The 18,266-nt window shown below is 34.9% G+C and overlaps 1 pseudogene; it reads right to left on the bottom strand.

The window, feature by feature from the left end:
• Positions 1-16,815: 16,815 nt before the first annotated feature.
• LOC127547003 (calcium/calmodulin-dependent protein kinase type II delta chain-like) lies at positions 16,816-17,461 on the bottom strand (annotated as a pseudogene).
• Positions 17,462-18,266: the final 805 nt, after the last annotated feature.

Here is an 18,266-nt window from a genome sequence, read left to right as displayed (position 1 = left end):
ATAATACATGACAAGAAACAATAACCACAGACTAATATAGATGTATGTTATTAATTGCTATTATGTAGCATGAAAATTTTAAGATAAAAAAATTAAGCTTAAGGATAATGAATAAAATTTAGAAAAAAAAAATAATTCACATTAAAAATGGGGGGAAGAGAGAATTATTCTCTTCTCAGAAGAATGAATTTGAAGTTCTGTGATAAAGCCAGGTTCATGCCAAGAAGCTATGATATTTCTAGCAAAAAAACTGATAAATCAAAAGACATTAACCTGTTCAACCAAAAAGAAATATTTAAGTGGATAAATAAATGTCCGTTATTTGTATTAAGGCATTCATTTAGAAGGATATTGTTTATACAGTTCATCTATCTATCTATCTATTTATTTACCCATATACTGCCTATATATATATATATACATACATACATATATATGCATGTATACATAGTGACACATACATATACACATATACATATATACATATATATACTGTATGTGTCCACATGTCCACATATATACCTATAGAACCTAAAACATTTTACAAATGGTCAATGAATTGAGGCTAGGATTAATCAAGGAAAGAATGGATTAGATTATGATTGGACAACCATATATTTCTTTTAATTATGCTAAAATTTATATTAAAACAATGTTCTTTATTTATTTATTTTTGATGAGGTAATCTAAGTTAAGCTGCTTGTCCAGGGTCACAGAGGTAGTAAATGTGAAGTGCCCGTGGTTGCAGTTGAACTCAGTTCTTTCTAACTCCAGGGTCAGCCCTTTATCTCTGCCACCTAGCTGTCCTTTCTTATTATTTTTTTTTATTATCCCATTATAAAGTGTTGTGATGCTAAGACTTGTTACACTACAAGTTCTAGACAATTAAAATGTAGTATCCCATTGATCACAATGGTCAATAAGGATAAGTTTTATATTTTTTTTCAAATAAGGAAGGACAAACATTAAAAAGAAATGAAAGGAGAAGAGAAAACATGGATTTATTAAGTACCTGCTGTGTGCCAGTCACTATGCTATATTCTTGATAAAAATCTAGAACACAGTAAATATTTAATAAATGTTTATTGATTGATTGATGTCCCATGTTTCTAGACACATTTATAAGTTTATACAATATAAATAAAAGAAAATTTAGGGGACAAAACATTGTAAGAGAGGATCAGAAAAGTATAAAGTCTTGTGTTTCTGGTCTTTAGTCTCCCCTCCTTCAAGATGAAATATTAAATCATTCCAAAGCATTCTTGATAAAATCTCATTTAGAACTGTCAAAAAAAAAAAAAGACTAGTATTATTTAAAAAAAAAAAGAGTAATCATTGGGTGAAAATAAAGTATAACTAAGCTGATGTGCTTCATTAACATCTTAGTAATGTTATCAATTCTGTAAACAGTAAATTATTATGAAGTTATGAGCTAGACACTGTGCATTGGATACATAAAGAAAAGTAAAAGCAGTCTTTTTCCATGAGAAGCATACCTTCTAATGATGGAGAAAAACATTTTGAAAATAAAGAACAAAAGACTCTGAACAATAACGATTAAATTGATATGAAAGAGGCAGGTAGTAGCTGGGACAGCCAGGAAAACCCTCATGCACAAAATATAATCTCAGCTGAATCTTGATGAGAAACAGGCAACCTAAAAAATTAAGATGAGGAGTTGGAACATTGTACTCATGGGGAACAATAATAGCAAAGATTCAGAAATGGGATTTAAAATGTCTTTTTTAAGGAAATGGTACATTTGTGCAGAGTATGTGGACATAAGCAAAACAAAGTTAGAAAGGAAATAAGGGGTCAGGTTATAAAGAGTTTTAGATACTAAATTGAGAATTTTGACATTTTAACTTAGAATTGCTAGGGAGACATTGGAACTCACTGTTAGGAGATATCAAAACAGCACCCTAACATGTTATACTGATCCCCTGTGATGTGGTTAGTGGTAGTGCAGAGTTGTGGGAACACCCTCTGGTTGATGCAGGTCCAATGTGAAAAGAATTCAGGAACCTGAAAAGTCTGATTGGCAAAAGGGACGTTTACTCTGTTGGCACGGAGAAGCCAGCTTTGCTAGGGAGACTGACTTCTGAGTGTCAAGGTCCTGAGAGAGAAATAACCAGAGGTTATCACTGAGAAGATGTCTTCACAGTTAGCAGGAGTTCTGATAGGCAGTTGTTTCAAGAAGGGAGGTTCCTTGGCAAAGCATACTATGCTTTCGTAGGATTTCATTTTCCCTGTCACCTGGGATGAAAGTTTGAGAGGATATAGACAAGAATTACTCAAGATTAATAGCTATGAAGATGGTGATTTACATCACATGCAGAAATATCAACATTGATAAAATCTAAGATTCATGTAAACATATTTAAGAACAGTGGTAAAAATAGCAAAAATCCATCTGGGTACTTTCCAAAATAAAATATATTTCTTGGATCTGAAATAAGTCTATACTTCAACTGTTCAACAATTCCGACACTCTTATTCTTGTTTTCCTTTTGAAACAGACATAGTAGACATTGTTTTGTAAAAGTAAGTTCCTTTTCATTTATCCATTCATTCTAATAAGATTGAAAGAATTACATTCAAGTCATTGCTTGTTTTCTGATATTGGTTAAATCATTACATGAGGGGGAAAAATTGGAATTTGAAATTAGAAGACATGGGTTCAAATCTCCATTCTGCCATTTGCTATCTTTGCTTGACTAAGTCAATTCTTCACTAGGAGCCTCAGGTTCCTTATTTAAAAAGAATCATTGATGGCTAGATAGCCGTTATCTATCTTTAAGTTCATGATCTTATTTTCTTTCCCTAGAATTTATTGTCAACAATTGTAAAATGAGTGAGTATAATTAACAGAATTGCCTCTGGGCACCTCCCAGCTCTAGGCTTCTTTATCAAGAGGTGGCTTCATCTTGCCTAATTTTTTTTCTTTGAAAATCAAAATAATATTTGCGACCTGTATATTCTAAAGATTATTAAAGCAAAGCAAACCAAGTGAGCAAAAACAAAAGCAAACAAATCATAAAATATAGATGAGTCATTGAATGCTGTTTAAATTCTTTCAATTATGCTAACAAATGGTGGAGACCTTCCCACACATATATTTTTATTACTTCAGATACCTGGGAGATCCTTAGAGAAATGACTAGGATTTGGAAGTTTGGAATTTAAAGCTCTTCACAGTGTGAGTCTAGCTTATCATTCTTTAATTATTACATATGATTCCCTGAGGATAATAAAGGCAGATTTAGAACTAGGAGGAACATTAGAGATATTCATCCTAATCATATCATTTAATAGAGGAGAAATCTGAAGCATAGATATAAAATGCAATTTTTTAGCATCTCATATTTTTGATCATTTTGGTTTTCTGCCACATTTTAAAACTATCTTCTACATTTCTACACATTCTACATCTTCTACACAAAACTCTTACCTAGTTTCCCTATTAGAGCATAAATTCCTAGGGACCATGAACTGTTTGACTTTTGTCTTTTTGTACTGATTGTGTCCTGACTCTCTCTCTCAGAGTCTTACTATATTATCTTTACAACACTAAAATAACATATGTGTAGATATTTTTCTCGATTAACATTGGCTCTTCTTCAGCAGCTTTGGCCCCCTCATTGTTAGGAGGCCAATAATTATTGCTCAGCTCTCTTTAACAATTTAACATAAATGGATTTTTAAAAGATATATTTATTTCAGATATATACAAAAATAGGAAAGCCTTCCCAGCTCCATTCTCTATTCACTGGGAACATTATCAATAATCTCAAGTTAGAAGTGGTTCCTTCAACTATTTTCAAGTACTAAAGAAACTCTAAGTACTCCTCCATATTAATTCCTCAATATAAACATTTACTTCAGGAACATGAAACATGTTACAAACATACATAAGGACAAAAGAACAAGTTATCTTCTACCCCTATAAAAAAAACTAACATTCTATTTGGGGAGATATAATGTATAAATTTATGTAAATATTTCTATGTGTAAATGGAAAGAGGGAGAGAAAAAGAGACAGAAAAAAACAGAGATAAAGAGGAAGGAGAGATAGAGAGAGAAAGAGAAAAAGAGAGAGAGTGAGAGAGAGACAGAGACAGAAACAGAGAGAAATAGGGAGAGACAGATAGTAGCTAGAATGGGAGTAAAGGTTTTTTGGGGTGAGTTATAATAATTTCTTGAGGAAGGTTGAACAAGAGTGGAAAGAATTGGTAGCATAATAATGTGCAATAATTTGGGATTGTAAATTAAATCCAGGTAGAAAAGAGCTTTAAAGGTCAACAGAGATTATATTTTCACCTAATATTGATGGAGTTTATTAAGTAAGGGGGAGAGTGCAGTGCAAAAGAAATAATGCTCAATTTGGAGAGAAAAACACTGAGTTCAAACATCCATCTCTTCATCCTTATGTGAACAGGAGCAAGTCCCTTTTATTCCTTAGACTTCAGTTTCCTGATCTATAACTAGATTGACTCTGAGGTCATACTCAGTTTCACAATGATGATTTTATGGCCTCCACTTTTGGAAGAGCAAGTAAAGTAAGTCAGGATGAGACATGACTAAAGGAAGAGTCCTATGAAGACATGATTACAGGAGTCTAGACAAGGGATAATGGAGATAGATCAAAAATAAGATGGCATCCATGTGGATGGAGTAAAAGGCTCTGATTCAAGGAATGCTATGGAAGAAGAAATATCGATACTGATTGGTTATGCTGAGTGAGGGATCAGGAGGAGGTGATTTTCAAGTTCATAAATCAGAGAAAATATTAAAAATGATGATACCTTTGATGAAAGTTGAATACTTCAAAGAGGAAAAGGTTTATGGAGATGGGGAGTCGTGTCTTTTGTATGCATTGTGTTTGGGATGCTGATAGAGTATATGATTGAAAATTCTATTTTATGAGGAAACTGAGACAAAGAGATTAAATGACTCAGGATCACAAGCTAATACTGAGGCATGTTTCCAATACAGATATGCTTCTTTGGCTTTTAAATGCATCTACAACCAAAATTCACCCTGTCAATTATTAGGACAAGAAAGAACCAAAAAATTTCAAGCCTGGAAAGGGCCCCAAGGACCATGGAGTTCCACTACTATGTAGGTTTTATAGAAGGTTTGATCTTGGGAAAATCCATGACTTGTTTATATCCAATAGCTAGCTCATGACAGAGTTAGCAGTACAAATACAACTTTTCAATACCAAGCAAGAGCTTCACTCCACCTCACCACCCACAGCACCATTTTAAAATCCACTTAAATTAGGCTGGTCAGTATTTCCAAAAGTTACCACATGCATTCCCACCTCTACTTTGGTTTATGCTTATTTATTTATTTGTTTGTTTTTACTATTTCTATTTTGGATGTTCTATTCATCCTGTTCAGCTAACTAATCCTCCCATTTTTTTTCTATTAAGCATCTAGTCTTGTCCTGCATGAAGACTTTCTAATTATGTCAGAACATTAGGAAGATATAATGGAAAAACTCTAAATCAAGTGAGACCTAGGTTAGAATCAGTGCTCAGATATACAACATCAGTGTGATTTTAGTCAAATGACTTGATGACTCTGACCTCAGCTTTCTTTTTTCTTTTTCAATAGTATTTTTCCCCAATTACACATATAGATTTTAGTATTCATTCTTTTCTTTTGTTTTATTATTATTATTATTATTACTTTTTATTTACAAGTTATATGCATGGGTAATTTTACAGCATTGACAATTGCCAAATATTTTCTTCCAATTTTTCCCCTCCTTCCCCTACTCTCTCCCCCAGATAGCATTTATTCTTTTAAGATTTTGAGTTCCATTTTTTTTTTCTTCCCCTCTCCTTCCTCAGACAGAAAACAATATGTGTTATACATGTTCATTCATCTTAAAATCATTTTCATAGTAGTCATGTTTGAAAGAAAAATCAGAACAAAAGGGAAAAAAAACAAGAAAGAAAAAAGAAAACAAAAACTGAAAGTAGTATGCTTTGATCTGCTTTCAGTTTTCATAGTTCTTTCTTTGGATGTGGATGGCATTTCCATCATAAGTCTATTGGAATTCTAATTTGTTTTCTACCACCCAAAATTGTCATAATACCTGCTGCACCTCTCTGACCAAATCATTTTGAATATCAAAGGACAAAAAACTTAGGAAGCAATTTGTGAAATCTGTAAATGCTGTTTAGAATGTCAACTCTCTCCTCAATCCTCATTGATTCCTTCTTTGTTAATGAAATGATTTATTTAAAACACCATTGAATATCAATACCTCCAAGTATTCTTAGTAACTATATTAAATTCCATTAATTAATTCCAGCACATAAGACATCAGAACAACTTTTTTTTTCCTGAGCCTGCTTCAAGCCCCCCCCCTTTTTTTAAATTTCACGTTCATTTATTTATCCTTTTTTTTTTTTTTTTTTTTTGCTTGCAGGTAGATTTATTATTTTTTTTTAAATTCTTCTTCCTTCATGCACCCATTAACTTTATATTGATTTCTAAAGATCTTTCTAGGATGCTCCTGGAGTAATTGAGTTCTCTTTGTACTTCTTACCCTGAAGTTTTGGCACTCCTGCCTGAATTCTATAGCATCCAAACCAAGAAGGCCTAACCTCCCACAAATCCAAAGTTAGTTTATTATGCCTAGATCTCCAGAGAGTACTCTCCAGAAATTGAGGTCCATTCAGGTTAGACTTCATTAAAACAAGGTCCAATGTAGAACCAGTCCTAACAGGACCTCAGCTTAGCCTCAGACCCAGCAGCCACTGGGTGCTCCAGGAAGCATTCATCATAGATATGTGGGATCTCAGACAAATTATAAGTGAATGGGGCCCACCTAGTTAAAATCTACTCCATGAATTCCCTGAAGCTTATTGTAGAGACTAAGAATAAAAGACATTGAGTATGATAACAAAAAGAAGGAACCCAGACAGAGTATGCAGTAGGGAGAAGTATCCAAGGCAGTTGACAAGAGAATGAAAGTAGCTTGAAAGAATGACTAAATCTAACAAAGAAGTGGAATCAAGATGGTGAAGTAAGATAGGCAAGGTAGCCTGAGCTTTCCCAAATTTCCCTCCAAAGAACTTTAAAATATATATCCAAACAAATTCAGGAGTGGCAGAATCAACAAAAGAAAGGGGTGAAACAATTTACTAGCCCAAAACAACTTATAAAGGCAATATAAACTGTCTGGAATGAGAATGAAGCACAGTCCAGTGTAGCATGCCCTTATACCTGCCAATGTAGACCTTGGGGGCCACTGAGTGATCATCTACTACTTGTAGAACTCTCAGTCCATAGATCGTAAGGTGAATGAAGAACTAGTGTGTTATGGGCCAGAACTTTGAAACAAGAATTCTTACAAGGTATTAAGTCAGTGGAATTGATGAGACAATGGTTATTTAGTTTCCCATAATGATTAATAGTTTTCTAAATTCAGTATGATTGATTTAATCTTACAACAAATAATGGTTTCCTAGTGATATAATGATTGATTTATACTCAGTGTAGAGCATATAAGCTGGGTCCCAGAGTCATAGGCAGACTCAGAAGGGCTTAGAGAAAATCTCAGAAGGGCTAGACACAGACTCAGAAGGGACACAGATACAGATTCATTCCATCTTCCATCTTTGTGGTGGCTGGAGGCTGAAAGAGCACAAGTCCTCAGACTCAGAGAGATTCACTCTATCTCACAGCACATGGTGGCAGGCTCTCCTCCTTAGCTTCTCCACTGAAACCAAGATTCCGGAAGGCCTCTAAGAAAGGAAGCCCTGGCCCCAGGTAAGAAAACTAGATTGTGAAGAAGATAATAAAGGATTTGGACTTTAACACCTGGCTATTCTTGTGGTGGTTACTCAACTGAAAAGAAGGCTGCTGCAAGACCTCCAGAAAACCAAACAAGAACATTACACTGGTGAGAAAGAAAATATAGCAAATTTTGCTGGTACTGGATGAAGGACTTTGTTGCATTGTCCAAAAAGGGATCCAGGGCACAGATCCAAGTCTCAGAGGAAGAACATTATCAAAGTAAAACATGATGCTGCAGGCCAAAAGTGATCCTAGTCACAGGTCCACAGCAGAAAAGAGTATCTATAATAGTTCACAGAGCAGAATACAGGCCAGAAGAGCAGGGATAACACCTTTCCTTAGTCATAGCACTCTTGAAGAACTAAAAATATATGGTCTTCAAAATTACCTCCGAAAACAGCAACATGAAGAACTTGAAATTTGGGATAGTTCCTTGTTCATTCCAGAAGCAGAGTCCAACTTTAACATAAAGTTAAAAATCAAGAAAGTCACATAGAATAAATGTAAGGGGCTGAAGCAGAATCTATTTGCTTCAGATTAAAAAAGAAAGAAAGAACCTAGGTAGCAATTACAATCAGCTAAACCAAGCAAAAACTGATCTAATTAAAAGGGATAGCAAAGAAAAAAAAAGTACTGTACTAATCAAAAACTAGATATGCATCTCTAAATAGTATTCAAAATTTTAAAGAAGTTAAGAATTTGTTATAAGAAGAAATGGACAGTAAAGGATACTGGTAGGAGGGTAAGATCTTAAATTTCTCATCTCAGAAGTAGATAAGTAAGTCTAACCAAAAAATAAACAAGGCAAAAATTAAAGAGGTGAACAGAATTTTAGAAAAAATAAAAATGATGGACCTCTTGTGGGGCAGAGAGAAGGCAAAGCATGGAAGTAGAAAAAATATATAAATTTATTTCAATGGTATATGGTACCTATACAGAAACTGACTTTGTGTTACAAAATAAAAAAAAACTCACAGTCAAATGCAGAAAAGCAGATTTTTTTTTTTTTGTCTTTCATTATAGCTTTTTATTTACAAGTTATATGTATGGGTAATTTTACAGCATCGACAAGTGCCAAACCTTTTGTTCTGATTTTTCCCCTCTTTCCCCCATTCTCTCTCCCAGATGGCAGGTTGACCAATACATGTTAAATATGTTAAAGTATAAATTAAATACAGTATAAGTATACATGCCCAAATAGTTAGTTTGCTGTACTAAAAGAATCAGACTTTGAAATAGTGTACTATTAGCCTGTAAAGGAAATCAAAAATGTAAGCAGATAAAAATAGAGGAATTGGGAATTTTATGTAGTGGTTCATAGTCATCTCCCAGAGTTCTTTCACTGGGTGTAGTTGGTTCAATTCATTACTGCTCTGTTGGAACTGATTTGGTTCATCTCATGAAAAACAGAAATGTTAATGCTTCTTTTTAGATCATAATACAATAAAAATGTATTGTAAAAATAACAGAAAATAGATTAAAATTTTAATCCAATCCTAAAAAATAAGTAGACAATAGAACATCATAAAAAAAAAATCATTGAAGAGAATAGCAATAAAGCCATATACCAAAAATTTATAAGATTCAGCCAAAGAAGTACCTAAAGAAAATATATCTCTAAATGCTTAAATAAATAGAATAAAGAAAGAATAGATTAAGGAATTGGGCAGGAAATGTTAAAAATAGAAACAAATAAAGGAAATTAAACCCTCCAATAAGACAGCAGATTGGAAATCCTATAAATCAAAGGATAGATTACTAAAATTGAAAGTAAGGTAACCATTCAACTAAGAAATAAAACTCAGAATTGGTTTTATAGAAAGTCCAAAACAATACATAAACTATTAGCTAATTTGGCTAACAAAAGAAAGGAAAGCAAATTACCGGCATCAAAAATAAAAAGGATAAGTTTAGCAATGAAAAGGAAATTAAAGCCAATAGTAGGAATTATTTTGCAAAATTTAATGGCAAATTTATTAAATCTGACCATCTAAGTAAAATAGATTTTTTTTTGTTTGTTTGTTTGTATAAGGAAGTCATTTTCTGTTTGTTTGTTTTTCTCTTCTAACAAACAGCATTCAACATGGAGGTCAACAGAAGGAGAGTTTTGTGGCAATTTTCATTGCAACATCTGATCATCCAAGAAGCCAATGAGCAGACAGACAGACTGACATATAAATCTGTGGACAGGAGGAGTAGTTGACTGATTTTGAAGCTCCACAAACACCAGGGCTTTTTTTTTTTTTTTAACAGTTTTTTCTTCTTGTTTTTTGTTTTGGTATTGTGGTATTCCCTCCTCATTTCCTTGGTTACTTTTGTTGTTGTAGTGCCAGATGCTAATGTCCATATTTGTTTGTTTTAATAAGAAATTACATCTGATCTTGTTTTCTACAGATACTGGCATCAAGAAAGAGTGGGATGAAGCAGACATGAATATGCTAGCAGAGTGTGTATGAGTAGTGACAGCTCTACCCTAATCATTGTCTCCTTCAAAATAAAACCAAAAATGTATGTATTGATTTTTTTTTAATTTTTTATTTAATAATTACATTATATTGACACTCGTTTCTGTTCCGATTTTTTTCCCCCTCCCTCCCTCCACCCCCTCCCCTAGATGGCAAGCAGTCCTTTATATGTTGGATATGTTGCAGATACAATATATGTTTGCAGAACCGAACAGTTCTCTTGTTGCGTAGGGAGAATTGGATTCAGAAGGTATAAATAATCCGGGAAGAAAAACAAAAATGCAGATAGTTTACATTCGTTTCCCAGTGTTCTTTTTTTGGGTGTAGCTGCTTTTGTCCGTCATTTATCAATTGAAACTCAGGTCTCTTTGTCAAAGAAATCCACTTCCATCAAAATATGTCCTCATACAATATCGTTGTCGAAGTGTATAATGATCTCCTGGTTCTGCTCATTTCACTTAGCATCAGTTCATGTAAGTCTCGCCAGTCCTCTCTGTATTCATCCTGCTGGTCATTTCTTACAGAACAATAATATTCCATAACATTCATATACCACAATTTACCCAGCCATTCTCCAATTGATGGGCATCCATTCATTTTCCAGTTTCTAGCCACTACAAACAGGGCTGCTACAAACATTTTGGCACATACAGGTCCCTTTCCCTTCTTTAGTATTTCTTTGGGATATAAGCCCAATAGAAACACTGCTGGATCAAAGGATATGCACATTTTGATAATTTTTTGGGCATAATTCCAGATTGCTCTCCAGAATGGTTGGATTCGTTCACAACTCCACCAACAATGCATTAGTGTCCCAGTTTTCCCGCATCCCCTCCAACATTCATCATTATTTTTTCCTGTCATCTTAGCCAATCTGACAGGTGTGTAGTGGTATCTCAGAGTTGTCTTAATTTGCATTTCTCTGATCAATAATGATTTGGAACACTCTTTCATATGAGTGGTAATAGTTTCAATCTCATCCTCTGAAAATTGTCTGTTCATATCCTTTGACCATTTATCAATTGGAGAATGGCCTGATTTCTTATAAATTTGAGTCAGTTCTCTATATATTTTGGAAATGAGGCCTTTATCAGAACCTTTAACTGTGAAAATGTTTTCCCAGTTTGTTGCTTCCCTTCTAATCTTGTTTGCATTAGTTTTATTTGTACAAAGGCTTTTTAATTTGATGTAATCGAAATTTTCTATTCTGTGATCAGTAATGGTCTCTAGTTCATCTTTGGTCACAAATTTCTTTCTCCTCCACAAGTCTGAGAGATAAACTATTCTATGTTCCTCTAATTTATTTATAGTCTCGTTCTTTATGCCTAGGTCATAGACCCATTTTGATCTTATCTTGGTATATGGTGTTAAGTGTGGGTCCCTGCCTAATTTCTGCCATACTAATTTCCAATTATCCCAGCAGTTTTTATCAAATAATGAATTCTTTTCCCAGAAGTTAGGGGCTTTGGGTTTGTCAAACACTAGATTGCTATAATTGACTATTCTGTCTTGTGAGCCTAGCCTTTTCCACTGATCCACTAATCTATTTCTTAGCCAATACCAAATGGTTTTGGTGACTGCTGCTTTATAATATAATTTTAGATCAGGTACAGCTAGGCCACCTTCATTTGATTTTTTTTTTCATTAATTCCCTTGAGATTCTCGACTTTTTATTGTTCCATATGAATTTTGTTGTTATTTTTTCTAGATCAATAAAATATTTTCTTGGAAGTCTGATTGGTATAGCACTAAATAAATACATTAGTTTAGGGAGTATTGTCATCTTTATTATGTTCGCTCGGCCGATCCAAGAGCACTTAATATTTTTCCAATTATTTAAGTCTGACTTTATTTGTGTGGAGACTTTTTTTATAATTTTGCTCATATAATTCCTGACTTTCCTTTGGTAGATAGATTCCCAAATATTTTATGGTATCAACAGTTATTCTGAATGGAATTTCTCTTTGTATCTCTTGCTGTTGGGTTTTGTTGGTGATGTATAAAAATGCTGAGGATTTATGGGGATTTATTTTGTAGCCAGCTACTTTGCTAAAATTATGAATTATTTCCAATAGCTTTTTGGTAGAATCTCTGGGGTTCTCTAGGTATACCATCATATCATCTGCAAAGAGTGATAGTTTGGTTTCCTCATTGCCTACTCTAATTCCTTTTATATCTTTCTCGACTCTTATTGCCGAGGCTAGTGTTTCTAATACGATATTAAATAATAATGGTGATAGTGGGCAACCTTGCTTCACTCCAGATCTTACTGGGAAAGGTTCCAGTTTTTCCCCATTGCATATGATGCTTACTGATGGTTTTAAATATATGCTCCTGACTATTTTAAGGAAAAGTCCATTTATTCCTATGCTCTCAAGTGTTTTTATTAGGAATGGATGTTGGATTTTATCAAATGCTTTTTCTGCATCTATTGAGATGATCATGTGGTTTTTGTTTGTTTGGTTATTGATATAGTCAATTATGCTAATAGTTTTCCTAATATTGAACCAGCCCTGCATTCCTGGTATAAATCCTACTTGGTCATAGTGTATTATCCTGGTGACAATTTTCTGTAATCTTTTTGCTAATATTTTATTTAAGATTTTAGCATCAATATTCATTAGGGAGATTGGTCTATAATTTTCTTTCTCTGTTTTCAGCCTACCTGGTTTAGGTATCAGTACCATATCTGTGTCATAAAAGGAGTTTGGTAGGACTCCTTCAATCCCTATTTTTTCAAATAGTTTATATAACATTGGAGTTAATTGTTCTTTAAATGTTTGGTAGAATTCACATGTAAATCCATCTGGTCCTGGGGATTTTTTCTTAGGGAGTTGATTGATAGTTTGTTCTATTTCTTTTTCTGAGATGGGACTGTTTAGGATATTTACTTCTTCCTCTGTTAGTTTGGGCAAGCTGTATTTTTGGAGGTATTTTTCTATTTCATTTAAGTTGTCGAATTTATTGGCATAAAGTTGGGCAAAGTAACTCCTAATTATTGCTCTAATTTCCTCTTCGTTAGTGGTGAGTTCTCCCTTTTCATTTTTAAGACTAACAATTTGATTTTCCTCTTTCCTTTTTTTAATCAGATTTACTAAGGGTTTGTCTATTTTGTTGGTTTTTTCATAGAACCAACTCTTAGTTTTATTAATCAATTCAATAGTTTTTTTACTTTCAATTTTATTGATCTCACCTTTTACTTTTAGAATTTCAAGTTTAGTGTTTGACTGGGGGTTTTTAATTTGTTCCTTTTCTAGCATTTTTAATTGCAAACCCAATTCATTGACCTTCTCTTTCTCTATTTTATACAAATAGGCCTCTAGAGATATGAAATTTCCCCTTATTACCGCTTTGGCTGCATCCCATACATTTTGGTATGATGTCTCATTATTATCGTTTTCTTGGGTGAAGTTATTAATTATGTCTATGATTTGCTGTTTCACCCAATCATTCTTTAGTATGAGATTATTTAGTTTCCAATTATTTTTTGGTCTACTTCCCCTGCTTTTTTGTTGAATGTAATTTTCATTGCATCGTGGTCTGAAAAGGATGCATTTACTATTTCTGCCTTACTACATTTGAGTTTGAGGTTTTTATGTCCTAATATATGGTCAATTTTTGTATAGGTTCCATGAACTGCTGAAAAGAAAGTGTATTCCTTTCTGTCTCCATTACATTTTCTCCAGAGATCTATCATATCTAGCTTTTCTAGTATTCTATTTACCTCTTTGACTTCTTTCTTATTTATTTTGTGGTTTGATTTATCTAATTCTGAGAGTGCAAGGTTAAGATCTCCCACTATTATAGTTTTACTGTCTATTTCTTCTTGCAGCTCTCTTAGTTTCTCTTTTAAGAATTTAGATGCTACCCCACTTGGTGCATATATGTTTAATATAGATAGTGCTTCATTATCCATGCTACCCTTTAGCAAGATATAGTGTCCTTCCTTATCTCTTTTAATTAGGTCAATTTTTGCTTTAGCTTGATCTGAGATCAGGATGGCTACCCCTGCTTTTTTGACTTCACCTGAAGCATAGTAGATTTTGCTCCAACCTTTTACCTTTAACCTGCATGTATCTCCCCGCTTCAGGTGTGTTTCCTGTAAGCAACATATTGTAGGATTCTGGCTTTTAATCCATTCTGCTAACCGCTTCCTCTTTATGGGGGAGTTTACCCCATTCACGTTTATGGTTAGAATGACCAATTCTGTATTACTTGCCATCTTGTTAACCCCGGTTTATGCTTTCCTCCCTTCTTTCCCCTTTCCCCCCTTCCAAGTATTAAGCTTGTGAGCACCCCTTGCTTCTCACAGCCCTCCCTTTTTAGTGTCCCTCCCCCGCCTTAGAGTTCCTCCCCTATCTTACCCCTTTCCCTCCCAGTTCCCGTATTCCCTTCCGCTTAGCTTATTCCTTCCCTTTCCACTTTTCCCTTCTCACTTTTCAATGAGATGGGAGAAGTTTCACGATAGATTGAATATGTCTTAAGATTTTTCACTTAAAGCCAATTCTGAAGGCAGTAAGATACCCACTATATTCATCCCCCTCCATTCTTTCTCTCAGATATAATAGGTTTCCTATGCCTCTTCATGAGATGTACTACCCCCACTTTACCCTTTTTCTGGTACAATGTCCTTTCCACATCAATTTCTAGAACAAGGTATACATGTATTCTTTATACATCTATATAGTCAAAATATAGTTCCCAAGATTAATCTTTACCTTTTTAGATTTCTCTTGAGTTCTATATTTGTAGATCAAACTTTTTGTTAAGTTCTGGTTTTTTCATCAGAAATAGATGAAATTCGCTTACTTCGTTGAATGTCCATCTTCTTCCCTGGAAAAGATGCTCATTCTCGCTGGGTAAGTTATTTTTGGTTGCATACCAAGTTCCTTAGCCTTTCGGAATATCATATTCCAGGCCCTTCGATCTTTTAATGTGGATGCTGCCAGATCCTGGGTGATCCTTATTGTGGCTCCTTGATACTTGAATTGGGTTTTTCTAGCCGCTTGCAATATTTTTTCTTTCATCTGAGGGTTCTGGCATTTGGCCACTATATTCCTTGGTGTTTTGATTTTAGGATCCCTTTCAGTGGGTGATCGATGAATCCTTTCAATGTTTATTTTTTCCTCTGTTCCTATGACTTCTGGGCAGTTCTCTTTGATAATTTCCTGGAAGACAGTGTCCAGGCTCTTTTTTTCATCATGTTTTTCTGGGAGTCCAATGATTCTCAGATTGTCTCTCCTGGATCTGTTTTCCAGGTCTGTTGTCTTCCCCAGAAGGTATTTCACATTTTTCTCCATTGTTTGATTTTTTTGGATTTGCTTGACTGATTCTTCTTGTCTCCTCGAGTCATTCAATTCCACTTGTTCAATTCTGATTTTCAGTGAAGTATTCTCTTCACTCACTTTTTTAAAATCTTTCTCTAATTGTCCCATTGAGTTCTTTTGTTCTGTGGAATTTTTTTCCATTTCGCCAATTTTGTTTTTTAGAGAGCTGTTTTCTGTTTCCAGTTCACTAATCCTATTTTTCAAGGATTTTACTTCTTTATCCACTCTCTCTTTAACTTTCTCCAGGCTCTTTTGCCAAGCCTCCCTCTCCTTTTCCCAAGCCTCACTCTGCTTTCCCCATTTTTCTTCTAGCTCCCTTGTGAGAGCCTTTTTAATCACTTCTATGAGGTTCATCTGTGCTGAGGAACAGACAATCTCCTCCTTTGGGGAATCACCTGGGGACTGCCTGTTTTTAGTCTCCTCAGGATTTAGAGTCTGCTCTCTATCTGTGTAGAAGCTGTCAAGGGTTAAAGTCCTCTTCAGCTTCTTGCTCATTCTGTCTATTAATCAGAGACAAACTACCAAAGAAAAACAGAAAAAATTGGAGTCTTTCTTTGGGGGGGGGGGGGGGGGGGCTGGGTGTGTTATCGAGCTTCCTCTACAGACTGCAGGGGCAGCAGTGAGGCACTAGCAGGACTGTGCTGCGCCTGCGCTCTGAGATCCCAAAGCGTGCTGAGTCACTGAGGGGGGGGAAAGGGGGGGCGGCCAGGTCCCGAGAGACTCCAGCTGTTTGGGGTTGTATTCTTCAGCCCGGTGTTTTTAGCTTCTCTGCTGGGCTGTTGACTTGCTGCCGGAGGAAAGTATCCAAACCTGTAGCGAAGCTCTCCCCGCAGAAACGGCTACGATCACTCTCCACCCCCTCTCCAGTCTGCTGCTGTGCCCTCACTGCCGCTGCCCGCCGCCTGCGCCGATCTAAAACCGCCCCAGCCCTCCAGTAAAGACAGACCTTTCTTGGCGGATCTCAAGGATGGCTTCTCTTGGTAACTATTTGTGGGTTTTTTTCAGTCAAGCATTGATTCAGAGGCTTGTAATGAAGTGGATAGTGAGAGAAAGCGCGGAGCTTATGCAACTGTGAGCCTCCTCTCCGCCATCTTAACCGAAAGTCCCTGTATTGATTCTTTACTGCAGTAGAGACACAGGTGTACATGAACAGTGAAAATAGACATTCTATAACTGGCCATTGCCTGTAACTGGCTGGTGGCGGATTAGCCCTGTCTATCAATACACTGTGTAAGACAGACATAGGCACTGCATGCAACATTCTCACCTATAATGTGTACATGGGGATTCAGGATGGTAGTCTGTATGGGTTTGTTGTTTTGGGCAACAAATTCTCAAAGTAGAATCTGTGGTAGTACATCTCTTCTAGAAGGTTGGCAACAGTTTCAGGTTCAAATGAGGTCAGTTTTGCATAAACTTCAAAGTTCCCATTATTGATGGCCTCAATCAGCTGCTCTGTAATCTTAATGATTTCTTGCTTATGAACTTTGGTATCTTCATTCTGTTTGGTGGTTTTAGTTCTCTATGGTGATTTCTTGACTATATCTGCCTTCTTATTTAGTAAGTTAAAAGTAGTTAGGTGCTGAGAAGTTTCCTTGTTGGTATGATTGCCTCCTTGAACTTTCTACTGGCATTGAATTTCTTAGACACTCATCAATCTGTTGCCTGTACATCATTGTGTCCATGACTGAGGGCTTATTCAGGGCCTCATGAGCTTTGATCCTTTTTGCAAGGTTGATGGTTAAGGCCTGGTTAAAAAAAAATTGTCTTCAGAAGTGACAGTGTCCCACTCAGGGAATGGAAATTATAAGCTCCAATCTTGATCTGCTGATAATGTTTGTCTTTCTTCATCACAGAATCAGATTCATATTTAAAAAAAAAAAAAATCCTGATCAACACAAAAGGAAATAGGACACTTAAATAATTCCATTTTAAGTAAAAGAAATGGAACAATCCATCAATGAACTCCCTAAGAAAAAATTCTCAGGGTCAGATGAATTCATACTTGAATTCTACCAAACACTTAAAGAAGAATTAATTCCAGTAAGGGAAATAATGAAGAAAAAAATGAAAAAGGAAGGTGGCCCAGCTGTACTCAGGTCTAAAACTATATTATAAAGCATCAGCCATGCAAATCATTTGGTACTAGATAAGAAATAGAGTTGTGGATCACTGGAATATGTTAGCAGTGAATGACTATAGTAATTTATTGTTTAATAAACCTGTTTAACAAAAATTGCTTGGAAAACTGGAAAATTGTATGTCAGAAACATGGTATAGGAGAACATCTTACATCATATTCCAATAAAAAGGTCAAAATGGGTCAATGATTTGGACATAGTGATAACATAAGTAAATTAGGAGAGTAAGAAACTTATCAGATTTATAATAAAATACAAAAAAGGATAATTTTGATAGCATTAAATTAAAAAGGGTTTTGCACAAAAATACCCAATGCAACCAAGATAACTAGAAAAGCAGAAACCTAGTAAATGATTTTTTAAAGCCAGTTTTTTCTGATAAAAACTTCATTTCTCAAATATATCAACAAATGAGTCAAATTTATAAGAATGCAAACCATTCTCTAATAGATAAATTGTCAAAGGATTTGAACAGGTAGCTTTTAAAAATTAAAGATATATGTGTATATATGTAT

The sequence above is a fragment of the Antechinus flavipes genome, chromosome 2, assembly GCF_016432865.1.
Source record: "Antechinus flavipes isolate AdamAnt ecotype Samford, QLD, Australia chromosome 2, AdamAnt_v2, whole genome shotgun sequence".
In the NCBI taxonomy this organism is placed as follows: domain Eukaryota; kingdom Metazoa; phylum Chordata; class Mammalia; order Dasyuromorphia; family Dasyuridae; genus Antechinus; species Antechinus flavipes.
The sequence above is the reverse complement of the archived record's forward strand: the minus strand, read 5'-3'. Positions and strand labels throughout refer to the sequence as shown.